This window comes from Eschrichtius robustus, chromosome 13 (assembly GCF_028021215.1).
Source record: "Eschrichtius robustus isolate mEscRob2 chromosome 13, mEscRob2.pri, whole genome shotgun sequence".
NCBI lineage: Eukaryota > Metazoa > Chordata > Mammalia > Artiodactyla > Eschrichtiidae > Eschrichtius > Eschrichtius robustus.
The window spans coordinates 16467798-16480000 of NC_090836.1; positions in this window are offsets into that span (position 1 = coordinate 16467798).

A 12203-nucleotide genomic window follows, 5' to 3' on the forward strand; every position below is an offset into this window, starting at 1 on the left:
AACAACAATTACTTACTTCTTTCCCAAGGCAAGGGGCCAAGGCAAAACATGCAATTTGTTTGAAGCCTATAATCCTCTTACTCTGGTGAAAACAAGTATAATATAATTACTAAAAATAAATATATCATCCTTTTAAATATTTATATTTTTCCCCTAAATTTTGATACTTTGGCTGGCAACACTGAGCAAGTCAGTTGGATACTTATATATCAATAATATGTCACATGGTGTCATTTGAACTGACAACATTGAATTTTGTCAAGTTTGTTTAAGTACTTGCAACGGTATGACAGTGAAAATGTCACATTTCTCCTTTTAGGTCTCATTTGTTCAACATGTAAAATAAAACCAAACTTTTGTTGCCAAATGTTTTTCCTACAAAGCTTTCATGTGTATTCATTTAAAAAGACAGCAATTCAGTTGAAAAGACTACAAATCCAATGGTTGATGCTTCCAAAAAATAGGATAGTTGTCAGAGAAATCAAAGATGAGCAGGTGGAGTCATGTTTGTAAACCTGCTTGAGAGTTAATCATCAAAAAGTTTGAGAAAAAGAGTTTTCATGGTCCTTCAAAGGGTAAGAATGATTTCCTAGAGACTAAGGTAGCTTTAGTTTGGATTGCCATCCACAGGATAGCTAAGACTTCACTTTCCATGAGTGTTTTCCTAACCTTGAATAGCAACATATGGTCTGCAGATCTCCTTGCCACCTGAAAAATGACTCTGAACAACAGCCAGATTTTTTCTGTTCTTTATAGAAATTTTTTTAGATGAACATATTTTCTTCTTTATCAGCTTTTTCTCTTCTGAAGTTTTATGCGAAGAGAGACATTCTCTAAATCATTTGTCTGAATAAACTAATCAAATGTTGCTTCATACATGCCACATAGTCATAGAAATATCTTCTCAGAAACTCTAGGTTGACCTCTAAGAAATTGCTGCTCCTGCTTTTTTTTCAAAAGAATAAAACAGGATTTTACATCATGTTCAAGAGTAACTCCGAAATGTATCTCTGTGGTTTAGAGAACACAGGTCTGTTCAATGATTTTTTGCTTTAAGGACTCTAGAGATTGGTAAAGTAGGAGAGATGGATTCTAGAATTTTGTCTCCTTATGAACTCACTGTGTGGCCTACATTTTTTCTCCTGGAGTGAACACATTGATCTAAAATAGATGATCTTTACAGTCGTATGACTTGACTTCCTTTTCTACATTATCATCAAGTACTATGCTCATATTTTTTGTCAGTTATTTATTCCTGTATAACAAGCCACCTCAAAACTTAGTGGCTTAAAAAAACATTTAATCACTCATGAGTCTTTGGCCTGACTAGAATTATCTAGGGTGACTCTTTTGCTCCATGTGATGTTGGTTGGAGCTGAGGGCATCTAAAGGCTCAATTGGGCTACAATATCTAAGATGTCTTCTCTATTGGGCTAACTGTTGGCCCAGAGCTCAGCTGGTTTCACTGACCTTGATTATCCTCAATTGTCCTAATTCTTCTTACAGCATGGTTCCTGTGTTTCAAGTGAAGAGAGTATGAGTAGTCAGTTCGTTTAAGGTTTGGGCTTGGAAGTCCCCAAACATCACCTATGCCAGATAAGCACAGGATTAGCTCAGATTCAAGGAGAGGGGAGACTAACTTCATCTCTTTTATTTATTTATGTATTTATTTATTTATTTATTTATTTATTTAATTTGGTTGTGCTGGGTCTTAGTTGCAGCAGGTGGGCTCCTTAGTTGTGGCAGGTGGGCTCCTTATTTGCAGCCAGTGGGCTCCTTTAGTTGTGGCATGTGTGCTCCTTAGTTGTGGGTTGCAGGCTCCTTAGTTATGGCATGCAAACTCTTAGTTGCAGCACGCATGTGGGATCTAGTTCCCTGACCAGGAATCAAACCCTGGCCCCCTGTATTGCGAGTGTGGAGTCTTTTTTTTTGTTTTGTTTTACTTCAGGCGTTTCAGTATAACACTGCAGAATTCTAGAATGCCATCTTCTTCTGTATTCTATGGATGGGGGCATGGATGGGATTTCTGCTACATAAGTTCAGTTCCAAGAATCATCCTCCTTCCAATTCCAGAGTAACCAAGGTCTTACTGGTTATCTGTGAAGCTGCCCTATATTTAGAGGGATTTTAAGACCTGGAGTGGGGGGTGATTGATCCTCTCCTTTGAGTCTGGTGCATTCTCTGAGTGAGGGCAACAAACGGTCTAAACATGGTCTTTGAGTTACTAAACTTGCTGGAATTACTGGATTTTGGATTATACAGTGTGTAGAAAGAAACTTCTTGATGCAAGTAGTTTGCAAGCCTAGAATATTTTGTTTTCCTCTGCTACAAGCTTTATTGTTTCCATCTGGTCCATGGCTTGGGCAAGGACTCCAAGATGGTTAAAAAGCTGCCTAGTAGCTGCAGGGAGAGGCTCAGGCAGAAGCCCTGACACCAGGGGGCGATTCCAGAGAGGCCCTCCCAAGAGGCTGCTAGGCTCCTCAGGTTCCTGGTTATGTTTGAGGGTGAATGGTACTTGCCCAGCCCGGCCTGGGGGCCGCCAGCCTGCGGAGGGCTGTCAGCTGGGTGCTGACTTTGGGATGAGTTTCACCTGCTTGGCTCTTTAAGGAAGCGGCTTCCAGGAAGTCAGACTGAGTCTGCGCGAGCAGAGCGCAGGGCACGCAGATCCCGAGCCGCTCGGTTCAGGCTCTTCTCCAGGGCCTTGGCGGCCTCCGTGTCGTCCAGGGTTTCACCCCACTCGTGATGGGACAGCTTCTGCTTGTCCTGGAAGAGGGCGTGTCTGCACTGGTTTTGCATCTTCAAGAGACACCCGGCACCCTGGTGCTTCTCCTTTGCCACTCGCAGAAGCCGTGGCCCAGGCCCTCTAGAGCCACATCTTCGCGGTGAAAGTGGAAGCCCGGAGAGAGGTAAGTGTAGGAGGCCTGCAGATGCAGGTTGAGCGGGAAGTTGACTGCGGCCTCCACCTAGGTGGACTTTTTCTGGCGAATCGGGGAGCTCGCGGTTGGTTGGCAGTAAGGAGCTAAGCACAAAAAGCGGTGTTGGCTGGTCCTGGAGGCAAAGGAGGGTGGGGAAGATGGTCCAGGCGGTTGCAACTGGGAAAGATGGTGGTCAGAGGCTGGAAGAAGGGGCGTCCCGGGCTCTGTTCTGTACAAACACTGTTGAAGCGAGACACGGGTACGCGGGGCCGCCGGATACCCTGCGAGCTGAAATCACTTTTGAGAAGCTTTTTCAGGACTTGACCTCACTTACAGCACAGGATGTATATCCAAATATATGTATCTGAATAAGTTTATGTTCTCTCCAGTTGTAAAAGGTGTATTCTTTAATCATTTGTTAAACACTTTGAGAAACTATTTCTGGGATGACTTCTAGAATAGATTCTTGTGTAGTAAATAATCTTATACCTGCTTTGAAAAGTGCTTCCACCTTCTTTTGGAGAATTAATGTTGCTTCCTTAGCTCAAATACGTGGTTTTTGGTGAGGCTGACTTTCTCTGCCACAGGATGAGCCTCTCACAGTGCCTCATTTTCCAAGCACCAGAATGCTTGATCAGGGATGGGAGAAATTAGTTGGACTAATCAGAGACTTTCCGTAGCTTTTTTCCGTAGATTTTTTTTTTTAAGGAGAGGGTCATGGGCGCTTTTCTCTGTGGTCCCGTAAGAATGGTGCTGGATTACCCATATGCAGCCACGGAACTTCTAGAAGCAATCATCTTTATGCCCTTGGTTCTCCACTTCCTTGCCACTCCAAGGCATCATTATTGCCTTAAAGAAGAGAGCAAGAAAACGGAATTTCAGGGTTTTTCTTTTTTTCTTCCAATAAACAAGGTTTTGAGAGTCACAAGAGAGGACCTGAAGGAATCTAGACTCAGAGTTTAGACTACAGCTTACACAGTTAGCTAGAAACTTGAAAAATGAGATTGGCCTCATCTGTATCCTTGAGAGGGCACCTGGGCTAGGGGAGATGGGGCATTGCTTATAGGAGATCAGAGTTGGGGAGTGAGAGATCCTCACTTCGTCCAGGTGAAGAAGAGTTGGGTCAGGGTTAGGAGCCTGATGAGTTTCACCGGTGGCAGTCTTGAGGCAGCCAATGGGGGCCCAGCTGATGCTTGTAGCTCATCACCCTTCAAGGGTGCATCACATGCTGTGTGTAGGTTGACTTTGATAAGCTCTGTTGAAGTCCAGTCTGTATATTTCATGGGTCTGGTGCACTTCTCTCCGTTTTTACCTCTTTTCTCCAACGACATGGTAGGGCGGAATCTTAGATCTAGAAGAATGATTTGTTCTTCCCCATACAATGAGCAGTTTTCTCAACCCCATCTAATAAACAATCCATTCTTTTCCCATTACTCAATTGATATCATATGTAACACTTACCTATACAAATGGGCTTGTCTCTGGCAGGCCACCATTTAAAATAAGAGGCCTCAAACTTCCTGCATTTTCCATAAAAGCTGAAGCACAGAAGGAAGGAGCTGTGGAACACACCCACACTCTGTGAATGGCCTGAGGCGGCCGGCAGGCAGCACCGGAACTGCAGAACGCATCAGCAGCGCCTCAATAGGTTTTTAACATCTGGGGGACTGCACAAGTGGAACTTTATTAATTTGAGTGGAGAGCGTTGGAGAATTTGGCAAAGCAGGGCTGTATCCACACTACTTAGTTGAAAAAGAATAACAAGCTGGGGGAACATGGGAACAGAGCAGGTGGGTTCCATAGAAATTTCTGGAATGTTCTGAGAACGTTTTGGGTTAAGAACGATTTTGTGAACTTGCCGGAGAAGCTGATGACTGTTTCTCTAAGAAAGTGTATTCCAGTTTTCAACTCAGGATGTCTGGAACACATCTCCCATTATCACAACTCCAGAAGGATTCACGGGGATTTCACTTTTTCTTTCCTCTGATCTCAGAGATGGGAATTGCACCCTGTGTAAGCTGAGCCTCCGCAGGCAGAAGCAGGAACAAACTGGCCCCAAATGCACATGGTGGGTGGGAATGCTGAATTTTATCTCTGTGGAGAAAAGGAATTTTACAGAAATGAGAGACAGGTCTCTGGTGCCAGGGTCCTAGCCATACATATCTTTATGAAAAGTAAAAAGTGGGAACAGAGTCCGGAGCTTAGTGGGAAAGCAGGCCAGAGTTCCTGCTTTCTGCATGTGAGCTCTTGACTTCTTCATGTGCTGGTTGGTTTGCAAATGGCTGAGACTGTCACTGAAGGCTGGATGCTGTTCAGAGCCCGCCTGGCATAAAATGCCATATTGATGTTGTATCTCCTTCCCTTTGTGTTCTGGGGACCAGTGGGATGGACCAGATGCCTGGGCATACATGCCCTGTGAACTCGGGGACTGGGATGGGACTAATCATGGCCAGCACCTGCCAGGTTCTGTCTGTGAAGCTAGGGAATTAATTCTAACCAATTAAGTCATTGTTTCTCCCTGACTTAATTGGTTAGAACATGAGACAAAGATGGGATTTGATCAGTCTTGCACAGATTTGGTTCAGAAAAATCTTAAAAATATACTCAAAGTGGCTAATATTTTCTCTTGATCTGTTGCCTAGATGCAATAATTTTGTGATAGAAAAATATATCTATCTAAGCACATAGAAATGGAAGTATTAGGTGTTAGAGAAAAGCAGATGGATAAGCTCTCTCTCTCTCTGTCCCCCTGCCACCGCACCCCGCCTTTCTCTATCCCCATTTCCTCCTTTTTAAAAGTTAAGTTAATAGATAAAGGACATCTTTAAGTGACTGTAAAAATAAGGTTCATGTTTAGACCATTTTCCCAGCTGGAATGCTCTGTTTAAAACACTCTGTTTTCATGGCCCGCACTGTTTATTTTACATTCAGAGATATGGGCACATGGTAACCATTTGCAGAAAATATCTTTGTTTGCTTCTACGATTGATATAATACAGAAGCAAAGGGTAGAGTTTCGACAAGCTGCCTTTCCAAAGCCAGATGTACACTCTTCGCTTTTACTGCTATTGGCAAGTACATTTATAAGAAAAATAAATGGAAGTTATGGAAAGTAACAAAGAGATAAATCCATTCTGTCTTTGAAAGTGTATGTCACACCCAAGATTTACAGAGAGGAGAAAGTTCTCAGGGATCATTTGGGGTCAAATTCTGGTGGCAATGCTCAGGACCATTTCACCTGCTTGTGCTGAAAAATTAATAATCGATGATAAGTGTTGTGCCTTGGTTTCGATTCTCAGCACATCTATTACCAATGATTGATTGCAGAAGCCTTCACATTTATCTCTCCACGTTTGACTTCAATTTCTCCTTCCCCTAATCAGTCCATCCTATAGTCTTCCACCAGAGCGAGCTTTAAAACTGCAGATCTGACAGTGGCTCCTCCCTGTCTTAAATTTCATAATGGTGGTTCTTTACTGCTTCTAGCAGAGGTAAAAACGTGTGGTCTGTTGGCTGAAACCAGCTTTCAAGCATACATAATAATTTTTTTTTGACCACATACTATGAGCCTGAAAAAAACATGTAATAGTTGCCAACATTTAAAAATTGGAGAATTTGACAGAAAACTCTGGATACTCTGCTGTTGTTAAAGTGGAAGGCCTGGCAAAGCCTTACGTGTTGTATAAAAATAATTGAACTGCTCCATTTGGAAGGGCACAGTCTCCCCAGTTTCCCACACTTTCTTTTTTTCTCATTTACATGATCTCATTTTGCTCATTTGCACGATCCGTTTGGCATTTACAGGCGTTTAAATTGTCACCTCCTGGACCATGGGCTCAAGTCCAGCTCCTTGGCCTCACACGTAAAGACCATCTGACTCTTACTTTTTAAGGCTCATTTCTCACATTTATTTTCTCTTCTTGAGCTTTATACTCCAAAAATACAGGTTTCCTCTGAGACATTGTGTGATGTTACCATTTCCCAGGCCTTTCCATCCATCTGAAAAGCCTGCCCTGCTTACCAAATTTATTTTTTCCTTCTGTTTTTCTGATTTCCTTAGAGCGAACCATGCCTTCCTAGTGGTTTTTTTTTTTTGGAGCATCTGAACATATTTCCATTAATGATTACATAACTCTCTATTTTACTTATTTACGTAAGTTCTGGAGAAGCTTTCTCTTATGAGCGGCAGGTATAAAATTCCTTGTGGGGAGATGCAAGGCTTTGCAGAGGAAGAGCTTCGACACGCTTGCTCAGGACCTGCAGCTGAGCCCACCGAGCTCAGAGGACCAGCTGAGTCTCTGTTCAGGTTCCCCTTAGGGAAGAGGAACGGGGGTCTGTGCAGTGTGGCTGGAGGGTAAAGTTGAGAAGAGAGAGGAGGCTTGAAAGGAGGGGCGAAATTTCAAATGGAAGATATTTCAAGTAAAAACTGTCAGAAGAACTGAATGGAGAATTAATTGAAAGGAATGAGAAGCGGTTGGCCCTGGAGGATGGATTGGGGGTGGAGAGCGGGGACGGGGGTTGCTTCATGGGGTGGCCCAGTTGCTTCTCACCAGAAGCCCTCTGGTGTTTTTGATTTTTCAAAATCAAATTACTTTGATAAATCACTTAAATTATAATTAGGAAAACAAATGTAACAATTGATAGTCTGTGCTGTCATCCTCTTCCATGGTCCCAGAAATCACTGTAAAGAATTCAAAAAAATCACCAAATTTGGAGTGATTCTTTCTCTTTAGGAAAACCAGTGAAGAAGCTGGGTTCTAAGTACTGGCTGATGTGAGACCTAAGTGTCAGCTTTTGAATGTTGTAGAACGGCTGGGATCTTAGCTACATTTATGTTTTTCTGAGTACAATCTTAAGAGGATTGATCAAACTAATACGTGCAATTGATTAAAAAAAATATTGCAGAAGGCTTGAGATAAAAAGCCACAGTCCCACGCTTTTGGCCCCAGGGTCAACCATTTTTAATTCATTAAACCGATTCTGTATTTAGTTCTTGTGCTCTTCGCATCCCGAAATAATACGCTAAGGTCACTGCAGCAATTATATTTTCTAAAGATGATCAAGACAATATGTCCTCCTATTTCACATAACTTTCTTTTTTAAAATGCATTTTATTATGGGAAGAACACTTAATGAGTTCTACCCTCAAATTTTAGAGTGTACAGTGTAGTATTGTTGACCACAGGTGCAAGGTTGATGGCAGATCTCTACAGCTTATTCATCTTCCTTGCCTAAAATTTTCTGCCCGTTGATTAGTGATACCTCCTTTCCTCTGTCCCCCACCCCCGAGGCCCTGGCAACCACCGTTCCACTCTTTTAATTCCATGAATTTAACTATTTTAGGTACTTCATTTAAGTACCTAAATCATGTAGTATTTGTCTTTCTGTGACTGGCATATTTCACTTAGCATTTCCTCAAGCCACATAACCTTCTAGAAACTTCCCATTCTCCTATCAAGAGGTAGACTTTTTGTCCCCCCCTCCCCTTGAATCTTGAAGGTTCTTCCGCCCACCCCACCCCCCCAGTCAAAACATTTTTATTTCTTTAGCTTCATGACTGAAACTTCCATCAGGATACAGGCAAGACTGTTCCACACACGGATGCCATCAACCATATAATCGTGCAAACAAGTCCTCCTCAGATAACTCAGCAAGTGTGTTGCCGTTCTTACAGCTTTATAGCTGAGAAAATAAGTAGTCATGTAGTTAGTGTGTAACCAGAGCGCAGTGTTCAGACTTGACCCCGCCTCTCGCTTGCTCAGGCATCCTGGGGCCGCAGCAGGCTCTTTCTCTGGCTCCCTACCGTCGCTTCCAGGTGGCAGAGCCAGACACCTGGATCAAGGAGAGCCACTTGAGCTCTGGGGCAGGGGCCTCCTGGCCATCAGCAGTGTAGTTATCTTTGGAAATTTACCTGTGGCACAGGAAAGCTGTCCTGAACTGGGATGTACTAAAGGGGACTCTGCCGGTCAAAGGGATTGAACTCCTGTCCTAAGCCTGACTGGGCCTGACCTCCCACTCTCAGAAGGGACTTGCTGAGCCTGGCTGACCTCATAGACTGTGCTATCCCTCGAGACAGTTAGTAATGATGGGCTTCCCCCATGGGGTGATGCTGACAGGGGGTTGAAGAGGAGGAGGACGTGGTGCCTGATACAGCCTTACACACGTGAATGTTTGCTTGTTGATCTACATGAAGAAGAGTAGACAGTGACGCAGTAAATTACCCCAAAGTAAAGCCGCAATTCAGATCAAGAAATAGAACATCGTCAGCAACCCAGGAGCCTTCCCAGAGCTCCCTGCGGTCACTACCCCCTTTCCTCCCAAAGGTAAACACCGTCCTAATTTCTAACACCGTAGTTTATTCAGTTTTATAGCCACAGAAACTCACACGTGGGAAATAATAAACGTTTACTCTAATATCATCATTAGATATGCCTGTTTTTGGACTTGATATAAATGCAGTTGCACGGTATGTATGTTTGTGAGATTCATCCCTGTTGAGGTATATAGTTGTTGTTGATTCATTTTTCACCCCTGTTCAACTGTATGCATGTATCATGATACATACAAATACCTTTCCTACTGTTGAAAAATTTGGGGTTGTATCTAGCTTTTGGCTATTACAAGTAATGCAGCAATGAACATTCTCTGGTATGTAATTTTAGGTACATCAGTATGCATTTCTCTGGGGTATATATAGAGTGAATTGCTAGGTTCTAGTGTATATGTAAAATTTTCATTTTCTTCCAGCTCTGTTGAGATATCATTAACATATAACGTTGTATAAGTATTGCAAAAATGATTACCATAATTGGGTTAGTTAACATCTCCATCACCTCACATAATTATCCCTTTTGATTTTGTGGTGAGACATTTAAGTTCTACTCTTAGCAACCTTCAAGTATGTAATACAATATTATTAACTATAGTCACCATGCCGTACATTATAGCCCCAGAATTTGTTCATATTATAACTGGAAGTTTGTACTCTCGGATATTTCCCCATTTCCCCTACCCCTCAGCCTCTGGCAACTACTATTCTACTCTCTGTTTCTATGAGTTCAGCTTTAAGATGTCACATAAATGAGAACATATAGTATTTTGTCTTTCTCTGTCTGACTTATTTCATTTAGCATAATGCCCTCAAGGTCCATCCATGATGTCAAAAATAGCAGGCTTTCCTTCTTTGTCATGGCTGAATAATATCATTGTATATTTTCACCACATCTTCATTATCCACTCTTCTGCTGATGAACACTTAGGTTGTTTCCATATCTTAGCTATTATGAATAATGCTGCAAAGAACATTGGAGTTCAGATATCTCTTCAAGAACTTCATTTTATTTCCTTTGGACATATGCCCAAAATGGAGTTCCTGGATTATATGGTAGTTCTATTTGTAATTTTTTGAGGAACTTTCATAAAACTCTTTGCCATAGTGGCTGTACCAATTTGCATCCCCACCAGCAGTTCATAAGGCTTCTCTTTTCTCCACATGCTCATCAACACTTGTTATGTCATGTCCTTTTTAATAATAGCCCTTCTAACAGTGGAGGTGATATCTCACTGTGGCTTTGATTTGCATTTCCCTGATGATTAGTGATGTTGAGCAACTTTTCATGTGCCTGTTGGCCATTTGTAGTCGTCTTTGGGGAGTGTCTTTTTGACTGCCTTAATCAATAGAGTATTGTGGAAGTGATATTCTGTGACTTCCAAGGCCAGGCCATAAAAACGTCATGGACTTCTTCTTTGTTCGTGTGTGATGGAAGCACGTAGAGGCAGAAACAGAGAAGATGCTACCCACAGCACTGAAGTTGGAGGAAGGGGCCTAGAGCCAAGGAATGCAAGGAATATAGCTCTAGAAGCTACAAAAGGCAAGGAAAAGATTCTTCCCTAGAGACTTCCAAGGGAGCAAAATCCTGAGGAACATTAATTTTGTCTCAGTGATACTGATTTTGGGCTACTTGTCTCTAGAACTATGAGAAGATAAAATTGTTATTTTAAGCCACCAAGTTTATGGTAACGTGTTATAGCAGCCATAGGAGACTGATACAAATGGCAAAACGTACATGAAAAGATGCTCAGCATCATTAATCATAAGGAATATACAAATTAAAACCACAATGCAGTATCACTACATATCTTTTAGAATGGCTAATATTGAAAAAATTAATAAACTGATCAGTGTGTATTGTATACTAATTTTACTGAAAAATGGGGTATACAAATATATTTGTATAAACTCTAGAAGGATATCCAAGAAACTAATGAGAGTTTACTTTTGGGGTGGGAGTAGATGGGACCTTGGTGTGGGGCGTGGGGAAAAGTGAGAGTGTTTTGATTGTATTCTTTTTATATTATTTGATTTTTGATTCTGAACATGTGACTATATTTGATTTTTTTTAAAATGAATTATGCAGTAGAAAATACATCTTGAGGGATGTGAGTGAGGCTTCTTGAATGGCAGGCTTCGTAGTGAAGTGTGGGGCCAGGGAGCCTGCTGTTAGACTCAGGATCCTTTTTTTTTTTTTTTTTTTTAATTATTATTTTATATTTATTTTTGGTTGCGTTGGGTCTTCATTGCTGCACGGGGGCTTTCTCTAGTTGTGGTGAGTGGGGGCGACTCTTTTTTGCGGTGTGCAGACTTCTCATTGCAGTGGCTTGTCGTGTTGCGGAGCATGGGCTGTAGGCGTGCGGGCTTCAGGAGTTGTAGCACATGGGCTCAGTAGTTGTGGATCACGGGCTCCAGAGCACAGGCTTAGTAGTTGTGGCGCACGGGCTTAGATGCTCTGCGGCATGTGGGATCTTCTCGGACCAGGGCTCAAACCCGTGTCTCCTGCATTGGCAGGCGGATTCTTAACCACTGCGCCAGGGAAGTCCTTAGACTCAGGATCCTTAAGTTCTGGAAGAATTTGTTGCAGGGCAACAACATTACCACTGGCTATTCTGGTTCACCCCAGATGGTGCATCCTATTTCATTGGAGATGTCATTTTTTATTTTCTTGGCGGTGGGGGGGGGGGGGGGGCGGGGTTATCTGGAGGCTGACCCTTCTGCTGAAGGAGGTGGATGGAGAGGAAGCCAGTCTGTGCACATTCAGTTATTCCAGTGTTGAGCCTCACTCTCTCACTGCATAATAATCAGTGTTTCTGAGTTTCTAGCCCTTCTGGAACTCTGCTGGGCAGACTGCCTGCATCCTTATCCACAGCCCTCTCTATGCGTATTCTAGGCTGCCCTACTTTGTTACTAGTCTTCTACCTTTTAACTTCCAGAAATGTTTTGAAATGCTCTTT